The 16,680-nt window shown below is 36.4% G+C and overlaps 1 long non-coding RNA gene across 1 annotated transcript; it reads left to right on the top strand.

The window, feature by feature from the left end:
- The first annotated feature begins 6,889 nt into the window (after positions 1–6,889).
- On the top strand, positions 6,890–16,367 carry LOC108399255 (uncharacterized). The gene is made up of 3 exons (XR_001853610.3): positions 6,890–7,037; positions 13,853–13,906; positions 16,300–16,367. It is a non-coding gene; the product is annotated as an uncharacterized lncRNA (long non-coding RNA).
- The last annotated feature ends 313 nt before the right edge of the window (positions 16,368–16,680 follow it).

Here is a 16,680-nt window from a genome sequence, read left to right as displayed (position 1 = left end):
GAACTTCATGAAGATTGTTTTATCTATCCATTCATGTAAATATGTGTTTTCAAAGATTTTTTTCAGTAGCAGAATACATTTATCAAGTCGGATTTTACATGCAGCCTGGTAAATAAAATGAACTGAAAGAGGGTCTACTCCAGAACTGCTCTGACTGACGCGGGAAGCCTGGTATCTTCCACAGAACCTGTGGCAGTGCCATGACAGTTTGAAAACCATTGCTCTAATCTGGACTTGCAAGTCCAAATGTCTTTAGAAGCCACTCAGGTAAAGGTAAATGAATCTTTGTCTAAGATACTCAGGAAGTAGTGGGGAATGTAAAAGAAAAATAATATTTGAATGAATATTTAGAGAGGTATGTCTGTTCTTGTACGTGTGTGTGCATGCACATAACTGACAAAACTGTGTCATCTAGGAAATTCATTTAATCTCTCTGAGGTACTGATCCCATTTTTTAAATGGGGATATTATATTATTACCTAACAAGTAAATTTGTTAGATAATTAAATGAGATTATGCATGTGAAATACTTATCAGAATGCATCGCACATAATGAGCATTCAATAACTGTTACATAGGAGTGTTTATTTTATAGCCAGAAAAATAAATGCCAACATGACAACTAATGAAAATCATCAATTATGTTTTGGAAATTGATAGCTTTGTTTTTCACATTATAACTCCATTTTTATTTGCTGAGCCATTGTGAAATAAATTACATACATCATTACATTTCCTAAGTACTTCCAATGTGCATAAAAATAAGCAGACACACACACACACACATCTAAAATAACATCACCACATCTGAAAATAAAAATTCCTTAATGTCTTCTAGTACTTTTCCACTGTCGAATTTTTCTATTTGTCCCCCAAAGGTCTTTTATAGTATGTTTGTCCAATAAACATATTAAGTGGGAAAACCCTTACTGGGTTGCTTTCTATACAGTCTAAACATCATTTGGCCATTTGTAAGCAATTAATTTTATACAAGTTGGCTAGTAGACCAGGCCAAATGTTAGGCAAATGGAAAGGGCAAGGGAAAGAGCTGGCCAGAACGGTTTGTGGCATCTGAGTGGGCAGCCAGAGCACGCTGTTCATAGCAATTGTGATTTTTGAAGCTGGACTCCAGTGTCAGAACAGGGAATCGTGCTTTTAGAATTTATTTCAGCAAGTCATATGACAGTGAACAATAATACGAACCTGAGAATTGACAGTACAGAACAGAGAATTCATGACTGTTTCCACAGAAAGAAACTGATCTGATAAATTATGCATATAATCGTACAGCTGGAAGATTTAGTCTTTCCTTTCATCAAGTTCCAGTGTAGTGGACGCACTCAGTTTGTGGGCACATTCGCATAGACAGGATACTGCCTATGAAGTGGAAATTAAAGGGGCACAGAAAACAGAGTTATTTTTAAAAAGTTAGTTTATTAATATTTTCTAAGGGGTGAAGAGTTAAGCACCAGAAAGATACGTTGATTCAACGGAATGAAGTTTTAGTAAGGTTAACAAAATTCTGATCTTCTATTAGAAAATGATATAGTTATTTTTCACCTTTCACATGGGAGTGCTAACTGCTTTGATTTGTGAGCTGTTGACCCACATTTCCACTACTTGTGTTTTTGTATTTTGTGAGAGTCTCAGAACAATCAGAGAAAAGATGAACAAGAATGAAACTAAGCATTTGTTTTTTTATTTATTTCAGTCTGAGGTTTTCCAAACATACATGCTACTCCATCAAGTGAACTCCCCAAAATTTGATCTTTGCAGGTAAGGCTGTAATTGTTAGTTACATTTTCCCTGTACTAATTCCCCATCAAACATACACACAGACACAATCAGACTGATCTAGTATTTGTATAATATTTTTTAGAAGTATTTGACAACCTCAAGAGTCGTCAGTATGATTTATGGTTTCATAAGAAGTAATTAATTTATTAAGAGCTGGGGAAGCTGGAATCAAGTCAGATATTTTAACCACTCCTTCTTGGTGTCCTTCCTTGTAGCCACTGCTTTATGTTTTCTCATTCTGAGCATTCTTTCTGAGCGACCACATTCATTATGCTTCAGCCATGTTAGGTTTCTTATTCAAAAATATACTTAACTCAGGAAACATAATTAAGCACCTACTATGTATCAGGTATTTTCTAGGCACTAGAGATACAATAGTAAATAATAGAAACAAACATTTCTTTCCACATGGATCTTGCATGCCAGACGGAGAAGAGAGAAAAATAACCAAAGTAAACAAGGGGGATATATCATAAGCAAAGGAGAAAAATAAATTGAAGAAGGAAGAAAGGGGGTTCTGGTGAAGCTGGAGTGGTGAGAGGAGCCACAGTTGTGGGGAAGGCTCTTGTTCCCCACGGCCACCCAAGTCCACGTGAGTCCTGCTGAGCCCAGTCGAGCTAGAGTCAGCCCACAGACCTGTGAATGGAAAAGTAAATGATTGTTGTTATAAACCACGGAGTTTTGGGGTTGTTTGTCTTGAAGCAAGGAACTCATTCAGCCTCAACTAGATTCTCCCTGGGAATCTATCCAGGGAACACTGGTGGTGTAGTATTCTGAAGATACAGAGTTTAAAGCTTTTTTTTTCCTTCTTTATAGGGATGGGAGGGAACATGATCTGGAATCTACTCTGAAACAATAACATGCTCCACATATAAGTCAGGAGCGTAAGTGCTGTGAGAGGGAAATCGAACTCAGTGTTAGAGGTTCCAAGGGAGACAAAGCTTGCAGAAAAGACCTGTATTTTCAATAGCATAAGAAGGTGAAGGGGAAATTTAGGGGAGAAGCTAAGAATATAGGTGAACTTGCTAGTGACTGCCCGAAACACAGTTCTGTAACATAGTGATAAAATTTCTGCTTTGCTTTCTTTCTTATTTCAGGTCGTTATTTTCCACAGTCTGAAAGTGTATCTCAATATGATGAACCAGGCATCTAAAACTCAAAATAGCCAAAACTAAACCTGATATTTCCCCTGGAAACATGCTTCTCCTCCTACAACATCTTTTATTTCTCCTAAGCTGGAGATTCAAGACATCATTGATTTCTTCTTCTCTCTCCTTTACCTTACATTCATTGGATGTCCAGATTCTATTACACTTTCAAGGCATTTCCCAAATGGGTCCCCATTTTTCCATTCTCATTGCTGACCTAGTTACATACCCTCTTTTCATCACTTGTGTGAGATAATAAAATAATTTTCTAAAATGCCTTTATGTCTCTAGTCTCCCCTTAAATTAACCAGCTTATCTTGTGACAAGAATATGAATTCTGGAGTCAAATATTTCTCAGTTTGAATATTGGCTTTGAGACTGACTGTGGAACAAGAGAAAAGATAATTAAAACTTCGTGATTTTAAACTTTCCTCACCTGTCAAAATAGGACACAATAAAATTATCTACTTTACGAGGTTGTTGCTAGAGTTAAATGAAATAGTGCCTAACTAATTTATGGCACTAAATGGTGTCCAATTGATTTTAGTTTTGTTCTTTCTTCTGTATTTTTAGAGTAATCTTTCTATAATGCTGATTTGATGGTGTTATTCTGTGGAAAAAGAACAACCTCAGATAGATTCTCCCTGAATACAGAATGCAAAAAAAAAATCTCTACCATGGCAGGAAAGGATTTCAATGATCTGGTCTTTTTATATCTCTTCCCCTTGCACCCTTGGTCACAGCTGGTGGTTACAGTTAACTCCACTGGTGCTAAAGACACATGTCTACCACTTGGACTAATTTTCTGAGTAGTACACCGTCCTGGAAACTGCCAATTGCTCACCAAAAATCCTTTTTTTTTATTGTAGCAGAAATCTACCAGCAGTAATCATTATTTAACTTGTCTCATTCCTTATACTCTGTGTATGTTTTGATCTTCTGCATTAAGGTGGGGCCATGTTTCTGAGTAGTGGGTAGTGAAATTTACATAGAAGTGATATATTACCATTTCCAGGCCTGGTCCCTAAGCCTTATATAATCCTCCAAGTTCATTTTCTCTTCCTTTGTCTGCAGGCCACTATAGTAGAGGACTCTGAGCCTCTAAGTTATGGCAGAGCCATGAGAAGACAAGAGTTTGATTCTGTGAATAATTACATGAAGCAGTGTCCTCTCCAGCCTAAACTAATATAAACAAGAAAGAAGCTTTTGAGAGGAGTGATAATCCATTGACATTTTACTGTTGATGCTAAGAACCTTAGCCTACCAGACTAACACAAAAATTGGGGGGTGGGGGTTCTGCTATAATAAAATCCAAAGTATCTGTCACTGGCTCAGTGGTTGAGCAGTGAGCTATAAAGAGCAGATGTAACAGGATGACAGTTGAGATTCATCCTTTATTATGGCAAAATATTTGGTAAAAGTGTAACTTACGATAACTAGAAAAGTAGATCTTAAGTCTACCAATGCTATCTCTATGAAAAGAGATTAGAAAACATTATTCATGAGTGTTTGCTATTGGATGAGTTAGCAAGGTATTGCAAAAAAGAGAAGAGATCAGAAAACAGTTAGTCACTATTCTTTTTTTTTTGTTAGCAAAAAAGAAGAGGAATTTGGAGGCCTTTCTAAGGAGGGAAAGGCAATTGATTATGAATTCTGAAATGGTAAGAGACACAAAAGATAAAACTGAAAAAAAGACTTTGAGCTCTGATACCCATGTGAGATTTTTCAGTTGAACTGAGTTATTCAATCCCACATATATAGGCTTATTGTTCCACCTGGTGTCAAGGTACCTCATTCAGTTGAGAGTTGAGGGTGAACAAGCACAGAAAATAAAATGAGGTCTAGGAATGTATTTTGAGTGTGGTTAATTGCCTATGAAACTGACCAGAAGCAAATAAATCAGAAGTCCACTTCTAAATTTTTGAGGGCCTTGTGTTGTGCAGGCAACAATGTAAATGAAAAAAGCCTTTGAATGTTCAAGCTATTAAAACAAAATTCAGGCCACCAAACTTACTCCAAGAGGAAATGAGCTATGAAAGCTGGGCACCCACAAACGATGGCATTCTTCCCAGTGGAGAATGATGGCAAGTGAAGAGCCTTCTATGAGGCTGAGTCAGGGCCCAGGGAGAACAATGAAAAATAAAGAGTTTCTCCCAGAAAGCAAAACGGTGTAATTTAGGAACATCTTCCAAGTGCAAGGAAGAGAATCTTCATCCACCGTGTTGGCCCAACAGGATTTCAGAGTTGCTGCAATTCAATGGCTTGCCTTCATTCTTCCTGTCTTCAAATGGGTGTATTTACTGTAGTAATTCTGTCCCTGCTCCATATTGTGTGTGTGTGTGTGTGTGTGTGTGTGTGTGTGTGTATGTGTGTATACACACAATTGGTGGCATCCACCCAAACCTGTCTGAGTGCATATAGCATCACGGGGAACAGCATTTGCCCTTGAAATCCTAGACCTAGAGCTAGAGTCGGTGATGGATGAGACTTTGGCTATCTCCTTTCAGGCAGGTGGTGAGGGAATTCTGGATGTGGAGAGTAAAAGGTGTAATCAAAACATAAGGGTGTCAAAGACTGGCTAGTTGTTCACAAATATCTATTTTATTGGGCAAACAGCTAGACATTAGTTCCCGACCCTTTCATAGGTGGGACTATATGAATAATTTCTGCTCATAGAGTTGTGGGTAGAAGGGATGTCCACTATTTTCAGGCCTGGCCTCTCACATATTTCTGCCTCCTTTTTTGTCTTCTGGCTACTGCTGAGAGTCATGCAGAAGTCTTAACTTTCTAGGTTATGGTCAGACCACTATATGGAAGAAAGCTCATCCCTGAATGACTTATGCCTCTTTGATAACCTTCATTGCATGGTTATGTAAGCAAGAAGCAAACATTTCCTGTCAAAAGCTATTGAGGCTTTTTTTATTCATAGACATTAGCCTCCCCTGCCAAGTACACTAGAATTCCAGAAAACGAAGGCAGAGTATAGTTCCCTTCCCTTAGAGTTAATTGTGGTCATGTGACTAGGTTCTATTAAGTGGAATATGAATAGATGTGAAATGAGCCATTTCTGGTGCTAGCAGATATCACCTTCCAAGATCTCACGCCATCTGTTGGGTAGATGTGGAAAACAATCATGCCTTAGGAGATAGCAGAGCCCTTGAAGGAAGGACCCTGGGATTCTGAGTCACTACTTGGAGAAAAGCCCCATGTCTCCAGTCTTTTTGTAATGGTCTTAGCTTACTCTAAGTAACAGATCTGCCATATCCCTTTGTATCCCCATTGCTTGCATATTGGTCAGTCAGTTAGGGATGTCTTTCCCTGATTCTCCATCTGAAAACTATTCAACCTTTAAAACAGTCTCAAAGCTCAACTACTTGCTAAAATTTTCTTAATTTTCCGAGTGGTCATTTATTTTCTTCTTTAGGATAATCGGGAATTTAATTATAATTATTGATTTGCAAATCAATCTTCCGTTTTTGACAATTAAATTATAGAGGGCAGGAGTTTACTTTGTATTGCTCTGTGTCTACCATGCCTCATACAGAGCAGATGATACATGGTTTTCAAATGAAAAAGAATGATTTGTATTGAGATATATTGTCATTTTATGTGGTCAAAGTTACTGACATGTTTTATGGGTACTGAATATATGTGGAATAAGTATCAAACTAGAAAATGTAGTTTAAAAGTAAACCTTAGTACAACAGATTCAGTTTTGGAACTCATAGAATGAGTTATGTCCCTGTCTCTGTCAGTTTCAGTACACTGAAATCTTAACAGCGCCATGACCCTGATGGAAGAGACAGAGAATGCTTTTTTCTCACTCACTTCAGGTTAAGATGGGGTTTTAATTATTCCTGCACTAATCTATTAATTATTCACAACCTGGTGATCTGAGCACTCCAGGTCCACTCTACCAGGGTAAAGTTTCAGGTCTCCTCAGACATGTGCTGTGTATGGGTTGTTCAAGTGTTTTCAGTTTAGACCTTTGCAGGGATTCCTACCACTTTCTTTAAGGTCTTTTATGACTGAATAGAAGCAATTCTTTCATCAAATGAATTCCAACTGTGACAGAAAGCCATTTTGAAGAAGGTAATTATGTTTGATTTTTCAATATAAACAAAGGAAAACAACTTATATGCAAAGTTCAATTTCTATTTGATTGGTTTGTGTTTGATTTACTTATGTGATTCCAAGACTTTTCTCCTGTAAAATTTATCTGAATAGTTTAAGAAACTGAATATCAAGAATATGAATCAAATGTACTTGTAGTAACTAAATTCTCAAAATTTTTAATTTTATTATACCACAATATATAAATATAGTGACATGGCCAAAGCTCATTTACTCTGGAAAGAAAATTCCTCAGAGAAAATGTTGTCTTCAGGTCCATACTGTCTATACATAAGAACTTATTTCTGGATAATGTGATAGGGCTTGATCACCAAAAGGCAATCAAGGTGGACAAAACTGTCATGAGCTTAACTATCAGAACCCCTTATTTCACTATCCTCATTTTTCTCTCTATGTATTTTCTTAATACCTGGAGTAAAGCTTTTATTAGATGTTTTCTTTTAGACTGCCTTCAAGTGGCAGCCCCCAATTTTTTTATGTATTTGTGAAGATGAACAAGCTAATAGGTATCTGACACTATTTACACTAAGTTGTCTATCCTTTGTCCTTATGATTAACTAACTTCTTATAAGATATAACTATTGAAATTCCAATGATATTTTGAAATAAATGTCACCATTTTAAGCAAGAATAAGCTCAAAGAGAGAGATTAGCTGAGTCATACTTAGTAAAATAAAACAATAAAAGATACATCTAGACTTACAATTTCCCAGCATCTACTATTTCCTATTGTCAGCGATTGAATGTGCAGGGAATTTAAGCAGCACCAGGGTGAGAAAGTATAATACGAGGTATCTGATGCTAATGAATAAGAAGGCTTTGCTTTGCCTCTCCTTTTCTTTGTAAAAGATTACCGAGCAAGTAAAGAACAGACTGTTTTATATTTGTTCCTACTGTAAATCTTGTTCCTCTGGGTGAGCTATACCATGCTGCACAAATACAGGGGGGAGAAAGACAGCCGTGGTAGAGCCTAAAGGTTGTTATTATTTTTTTAAAAATGTTACAGTGACTTAAAAACTGATAGGACAGAAATCACAAGACTACTTATATTCAACATAAAAGCATACTCTTTCCAGCTTAAAGGGGTCAGTGCACCAACTGTCTTGGTTTTTTGAGCAATATCTTCTATACATCATACCAAGTAAAAGAGAAAAGAGATCATTTTTCTATGTGTAAGAGAAACAGCACAGAATCATTTTGAATTCTCTGACACGAGGTAGGAATCTGGACAGGTAAATGTTGATATGAAATTCCATAGCCTGACTTCCACATGCTCTTTAGTGCCTTAATTCCTTGTTGTACTCAAGTTTTCAAAATAATTTAACTCAGCATTTCTATTGCATTAGTTCTAGGATTCCCCTTCTCCAACCCATCCCTTGTCATTATGATGTGGACACCAGAAATTGCAAACTTAACAATTATTAAACTCAAGTCTTTATTTCCACCTGTTCCCCAAAAGACCTTGACCTGCCATTTACCCACATTTCCTTGGTGACAGCACCACCTTGTGCTCAGGAAATCAAGCCATCCCTCAGAGTCACTTTCTCTTCTCAGTCATCTCCCTTTACCTCAGCCAGTCAGTCCTAAAGCCTCCTCCAGCTCCCAGTTATCTCACATCAATCCCCTCCATCCCATTCTCATGTCAAGGACTCTACTTGGGACCTTGTTATTTCTTTCCTAGAACTAATCTCCTAACTGGGCTTTCCATTTCTCGTCTCTCTCCTTCCTAATTTTATCTCTTCTCTTCCTTTAAACTCGTGTTTCTGAAACAAACTTGATCTTGTCACTATTCTCATAGAAAAACTCCATTAAGTTCTTATTAAATGCATGGTAGTTAAACAGTTCTCAACTTGATTCATGAGACCCCTAATTAGGTTGCTCCACATTACCCTTCCTGTACAACTCCCTACTATCACCTTCTATCCCCACCATACTAGATCATCAGCGTCCCTAGCTCCGGCCATCCTCATCAATACACCTGATAATCTGTTTCCTAGAATGAGAGATTAGAAAGGGAGCAGAGCTTAGTGTTCAGGGCTATGGAATTTGGAATCAACTTAAATAAGCTTTGAGTCACTGTTCTGTAATTTGCTAGCCACGAGGCTTGGTCAAGCAACCTAAAATTACTATGCTCAAGGCCCAATTTCTCATCTATAAAATAGGACTAATACTTCTCATGGTTGACATGCAGATCATATACTTTTGCGTCTATAGATTGCTTAATGCATGACTGGAAAACAGCAACTGCCCAATAAATAGTTATTACTCCATTGCTGTTACGATTGCTATGGCTACTATTACTATTCTCTCTGTAGCTGTTTTTGCCTTCAGTTGCTAACACACTTTTTGAAACTCTCAGTGAGAGAGATTTCTTTTCCTGAAAGTATGCTTAATCATTAGAAAGAACTGAAAAATATTGCTATTTAACTCCTTTAAAATGAGTGATCACATTTTGTAATACTATCCTGGTCAAACGATGAGATTTGATTATAAAATAATGTTCTAAGATTCCAGTTTGGGTGATTGACCTTGAAAATTATCTCAACAGTTGAGTTAAAAAGTGTTTGGAGAAGTAGCTGAAGCATCATCAAGTAACTGTTTGGTTAGGATGAGTATGTAATTAATTATCCAATCACTTTTTAGAATAAAGGGAGAATTACTAATAATTATGCTGAGAATAGAGGAAAAAGTAAGGATATTTCCTGGAAAAGACTCCCTTCCCCAAAAGTTAGTTCAGTGGATTTTATCCTGAGATTCAAAGGCTTAGATTGCAAAAAATTAAACACCAAAACCCAAATATTATATCAGTGACATGTAAACATCAATAATATATAATTTAACATAAAAACACCACCCAAGTCAGTCACTGTCCTTTGGGTAAAAATAAATCCTTTTCTCAGTTTTTGCTATGTGTGGCATATGTAAACAAAACCTTTTAAAACGGTTATTGTCAGATTACCAATTCATTGAGAATTTAATTTTGATGAGGAAGAGGAGTACTTTGGATAATTTCCCAAATGTGCTAAGGACAAAGTAACTCATAGGTAAGTCACAATATGCCCAGCTGCCAATGAACTTTTTTGGGTTATTGAGACAGCAGAGAAATTTCAGGATTTTCTTTAATATATGCATGAAGCCAAGAAGACCTCCGTTAAGGTAAAAGTGTTACTGAGGGCTCTCTGAAAGCAATGAAATGACAGGCATGAAAATACTAAATACGTATAGTGTTGAGAGGTTGTCATCACTATTGGGGAAATCCCAAAGCAGAATTCTCTCTTCTCTTTGACATCAAGTTCCTTATGTCTTTCATAACTTCTAAGAAAGGTGAGCTATTTGATTAGCTGGCAGTTAGTAGTTTGCACTTCAAAAGAGATACAGAATGCAAGGAAAATGCTGTATCCCCTAAAGGAACACATTTCTGAGAGTATTCACCTACTGAGAATCTCACATGCATTTTGCTAAGTTGGGAGTGTAAATATTCTCTATTTATTATTACCACTGGCTTCACTGCATGCTTATTAGGTGCTTACTATGTGTATAAATACTTTGCTAAGTACTGAGATTGCAAAAGTTTGTGAAGCAGAGTTTCTTCTGGGAAACTTCTGGTGGCTTTAGATGTTCTGTAGTGTGGCTACGCTTGCCCAGACCTTAAGAACAACTTTACAGAAGACAGGCTCAATAGGCTCTTGCCAGAGTTAAGTAGAGTCACTCAGTGTTTTTATTTGTATTCATTTTTCTTAATAACTTTTTCTTGCTTCTCCAAGTCCTAACTAATACTTGGCTCTAATTTCTAGACTTCATTCAGAAGCTTTGGTTCATATCACTTTATAACTTTGTCCTCACATCTTTAATTAGAGTAGCCTTACAAATTGTATACTATTTGAAAACCACTAGTTTTGGACTTGATGTACCACATATGCTGCTCCAATCCACTTATAATCTACTTGGGGAGGAAGGCTGGCATTTCTAGAAATGCATGTTACTGATAACCACAGAATATCACAAAAGTAAACTTGTCAGAAATATTTTCAAAAAAATACATAAAATCTGTATAAATATGACAAATTCATTTAAAAAAACATTACTTGTGCATCTACTACATCCAGCATTATTGAAAATGTGCATAGAGCATTCAAAAGAGCAATAAAGTTCCTGTTCTTATGCTGCTTATATTCTAGTTTATGTATGGAGAACAGGCAATGTCTTGCAGGTATTGTATGATGTGTCAACTAGTGATGTGTTCTGTAAAAAATAAAGCAGAGCAAGGAGGCCTGGGTATGACTGAGAACACTATGTTTTACAGGGTAGACACAAAAATCACTCTGGTAAAGTATTATTTGTGCAGAGCCATGAAAGAAATGGGGGAGGAGAATTTCAGATAAAGAGAAGTTCAATTGCAAAGGCCCTAAATAAGCAGTGTTCTTGGTGTTTTCAAAGAATGGTAAGTGGGGTTAAAGATCAATAAATGATAAGAAGAGTATAAAGAAATATGGTTAGAGAGGCATGGAGAACCTTCTAGATCATGTTGAGGATTTATTGTCTGAGACACAAAGCCATTGAGAATTTACAGCAGAAGAGTAACATGCGGTTGATTTCCATCTTAAAGGATTACACTGGCTGCTGTGAGGGGTATAGGGCCATGGGAAGGACAAAGTTGAAGACAAGGACATCAGTCCTGAAGCTACCAGAACATACCATGTGAGAGATGGTAGGGCTTGGATTGGATGGAAATGGTAACTATGGTGAAGTTTTGAATTCTGGAGGTATTTGAAAGGTAGAGGTGACAGGATTTGCAGATGTCTGGGCAGTGTGTAATAAGAATGAAGATTAAGTTTAATTTTAAGTATTTCGGTCTGAACTAGTAAAATGTTTTTCTGTTTTTTTTAAATAATTAAAACTAAAAGTAATTTATTGATACAAAATGTCCACATCCACCCCAAACGCTATCTTCAGAGTAAAGCACTCCCCCAAAAAAGATTTTTGTGGTTAACTGTCTGCCTGCTTTGCTATACTAATTAAGATAGAGAGGATTATGGAACAGGCAGGTGTGCACATGTGTGTCATCTCAAGAGTTTGGTGTCATTATGATATTTGTAGAAGAAAACACAGGGAAAAACACCCTAACATGGATCTTGATCACAATTTTTTGGAAATCGCAACTAAAGCACAAGGAACAAAATAAAAAATAGAGAAGTGAAACTACATCAAACTAAAAAGCTTCTGGGAAGCAAAATAAACCATTAACACAGTGAAAAGAAAATTTACGGAATGTGAAAAAATATTTGCGAACCATATACTGATAAGGGGTTAACATCCAAAATATATAAGTAATTCTCACAACTCAATAGCAAAACAAAAACAAAAACAAATAATCCAATTTAAAAATGGACAAAAGACTCAAATAGACATTTTTCCAAAGAAGTTACATTTCTCTATACAAATGGCCAACATGTTCATGAAAAGATGCTCAACATTGCTAGTTATTAGGGAAATACACATTAAACCACATTGAAATATCACCTCATGCCTGTTAGAATAGCCATCACCAAAAGACAAGAGATAACAAATGCTGGACTGGGTATGGACAGAGGGGAAGAAACAAGGGAAAGTGGTAACTGGCAGAGTAAAGAACAGTTTTCAAGGAAGGAAGGATCACCTGTATCAAAGTGCTGCTTAAGAGATCCAGTAAGACAAGGGCTACTGAATGATCATTAGATGTGGCGACATCGAGGTCATGGCTGTGTGTGACCAGGGCAGTTTCAGTGGGGTGGCCAGGACAAAGTCTTGACTAGCTGGATTTAGCAGGGCCCTGGAAGAGACTAAGAAACGATTTCAAGCACAGATGATGAAAAGTTTGGCTCATATTTATTGAATGCTTCAGATGTCTAGGTATTTCTCTAAGGACTATTTGTTCATTAACTTTCTATGAGGAAGACAGGAGTATTAGCCACAATTTATAGACAGGAAAATTTGAGTTAACAGAAAGCCAAGTAAGTTGAATGATAACACACAGTAAGTGGTGGAGCAAAGATTTATAACCCAAGGAGACTGGTTCCAGGAATCTGGCTCTTAATCCTTAAGTTATGCCAGAAAAATCACTGTGATCAGTTTCACAGTATCCTAATGCTAAGACTGCAAAAGTTAAATGTGCCATTTCACAGGAATAATATTGATGATGCATTCTAGTTTAAATGAAGTCACTAGCAAAACATTTAACATCTTAAGTCTTCCTGCCTCTTCAGAAAATAAAATAGCAAAATATTTCCAGTATAGATTAATTAGGAAAGAGGACCAGAAAACACACTGAAAATATTTATTATGTGATTACTATGGGCCAGGCACAGCAGATACCAAGCAACATGACAAATCATTGGTCTTCCAAAGTTATAGTCTACTAAACACAGAGCCAATATTTAATATCACACTGTTATAAAACAATGTGATGTTTTGGTGAATGTTATAGTAAGGCAGGCATAGATGCATTGGAAACACCAAGCAGAGGGTCTAATCTGATTCAGAACCCAGGGAAGCAAGCATTCCTAAAGTTGATATATGAGGAATATATTGACTGTTATATGTCATGCTATATTTATACTCTATTACATATTATATACTATATTATATTTTATGATACTCAGAAAAACTCTGAATGGGTTGCCTTATAAAGACTATGTATGTATACTTTTTTTGTGTATGTGTGTATATACAATTTTATGTAAATTTTATTTTAAAATTTTATCTTAATTTATGTATTTTCACTTTTGTTTTTATAGATTGGGTTCAGTAAGCTGTGACGATGAGCCAAATATGGCCCCCTTTCTTTTTTGGTAAATGAAGTTTTATTGGAACATAACCACGGGTCATTTGTGTATTTATGGCTGCTTTCTCACTACAGTGGCAGAGTCTAGTTGCCATATTACCTGCAAAATAAAAAATACTTATTATCTGTCTCTTTATAGAAAGTTTTGCCAACCCCTGATATAGATAATCTACTTAATTGCATGCTTAAAGCTACTTGTCCTTAGAATGAATGTTTTTAAGGTGCATTTGCAAGGATTTATCATTTGGCTGACACAGTGTTTAGAGTAACTTTGAATTCGTTTCTCAAATTAAAAATATTTGAAAAAAGTGTTAAAATGCATTGGAACACTGGCCTGATTTTTCATAAGCCAGTTACCGACTAGAGCTTATTTGCTGTGGCCCCTTTAACATGGGGCATCAGTTCTCCAGATCATCACAGTTCTGTTACTGTTTATTTTTCTTACACTGGCTCCTTGTCACTCATTTATATTACCTTTCTGGATGCTCTAGGAACTTCAATTTTGATGCTTGGAAAGTGAATCTAAGATGAGTGTGTCTTTCTAAGAAAAGACAAGTAGAGACAATCAATGGAAGTTCAAAGATTAAAATATAAATTACTGGCAGAGGTCTTGGCACATGTAAATGAATCTCTTCGTAGGTTTTAAAAAGTTGAACCCTCATCAATTTTATTTTCTTTCTCAGAGAATTACAGAGACCAAGGTTGGAGCTTTTAGCTTAAGAAAAAAGGACTCAGTAGTTTTCTAGGAAGAAAAAAGAGAAAGATTTTATTGGACCCCAAGTTCCATGGAAATAGGAGAACATTGTGTCAATGAAAGAACAATATAAAAAATAGGCAAAAAGATGTCTAGACCCACTTTCACTTGAATGCAGATTATAATTGACATGACCAGTGTTGCCTTTGTAATTTTACCATTGCTTATGATGTTGTTCACTGTATGTTTCCCTGCAGTTATTTCAGGGAAAGCAAGCTAAAGAAGAGACAAGGAGATAGCATTCCTTTCTGTAAAGAAATTAGAGAAAGTGTCCATCTGAGGGAGGAATGGTTGCAGAGAAGAAAGAAGGACGTAGAAAAATGCAGGCAAAGTGAATGGGGTGCTAGGAGTCCATATGGGGTTTTAGTCATGGGAGGAGGCTCTGCATGGCATTGTACATGATTAACAATAAGAAGAACATTTTGCTGACTCCATGCATGAGCTGGGCTTGTATAGCTCATCTGTGTAGGTAGCAAGGTCCCAGAGTGTGGGCTGAAGGTTAAATGATCCCAGCTGTGAAGACCATAGAGCAGTAGGACATTGTGTTTACATTTTGTGAAGCCAAATGTTCGGCATTTCAATTGTATCATCTGAAGTTTAGCAGGAAATATGATTCTTCCATCAAATGTAACACCAGTAAATGGATATCCTCTTCTATTTATAAATTGTAATGTCATGTAATGGGTTAAGACACAAGTTGCCAGAATTTGTTTTGAGCCTGGAAATGTGAATTAATTTTCTTTTAGAAAATAAAATTAATAGCTAATGGAGGAGGAAAGGAAAAAAATGTAAGTCAAGTTCTATTTTGCTAAACTAAAAATAGGTCCAATTCTTTCAGAATTGCTTTTGCTGTGACCCATCTAATACAGATTTACACAGGAGATTTCCAAGAAGATACAGTTTCTTTTTCTTTGTTAAAGAATTTTTAAGACATTCCATGATCTTTCTATACCTCCTGCCTTTTGATTCCTTCTCCTTTTTGTTCTGTCTTCTGATCTCTTTCTTTTCTCATTCTTTTCATTTCTTTGTTTAAGAAGGTAGAGACTGGTAAAAGGGGTAATTTGGCAAATTAGTTGATAGAGCAAGAGGTTCCTGAGGAAAGAAAATTTCTCTGGTTCTTTTCACTTCATCTTGTCTTTCAAATTAGGTTGGACCTTAAGAAAGTGCAGATACGGAATGCTTTTGACTTGCAAAAAAATACAAATTTATATGGTTCAGCCTGCTCCGAAGTTCATGGTATCACTCTTTTACCCAAGACACTTTCAATTCAGGCTCCATAAAACCTGGACATTCAACAAGTTTCATAATCTGGGCATAATATTTTCTAGCACAAATTGCCTAATTTAGCCAAGTTAGTCCAACTCAAGACCCACTTCCTTTAGAAGGTTTAACAGCTCAAAGTAGCTAAACACCAGCACTGTATGTACACAAATCCTGCACTGTATGCCGTGTAATTAAATGTGAACTGATTTTTGGTGTAATACTCTGTAAAATGTGAGTTCAATCCCAAAGTAAATTGAAAACTGCTCATGAGCAGAGCTCCTGTCTTTAGCATTTTTGTATCTCTCCAGCTATCCTAATATCTCCCAGCACAGTAGGTATTTGGCTATGATTTTTTTTAATTGTAGATTTTTTTTTGTTGGCAGGTTTTTGTTCAAGACTTTGAGAACTGTGCCGAAAACTAATAAATGTTGGTGATTTGAAAAATGTGGAAGTTATGAATTCCAATGTTTCTTGTGTATATTTTGGGAGAAAGTTGTTTAAAGTTCCTGCATTTTGTTGGAATCTGTATTCTAAACTTAAGATTTAGTTGTTTCTTAAGTTCAAGGATATGGTGGTCAAAAGTGTGAGAAGCAAATTTATGTTTGGGAGAGCATTTCAGCCAGGATTCATTTGCAAAAGAATCCCTTTGCAAAAAAGTATGCGAACTGTCCAAAAGAAGAAAACCCACACCTCACACAAACACTAAGCTACCGGCAAAGAGACAGTATGGGAAAGTTAATTGCAGGTAACCCACTGAAGGATTT

The sequence above is a fragment of the Manis javanica genome, chromosome 5 (assembly GCF_040802235.1).
Source record: "Manis javanica isolate MJ-LG chromosome 5, MJ_LKY, whole genome shotgun sequence".
Lineage (NCBI taxonomy): Eukaryota > Metazoa > Chordata > Mammalia > Pholidota > Manidae > Manis > Manis javanica.
This window is presented reverse-complemented; position numbering and strand designations above follow the sequence as displayed.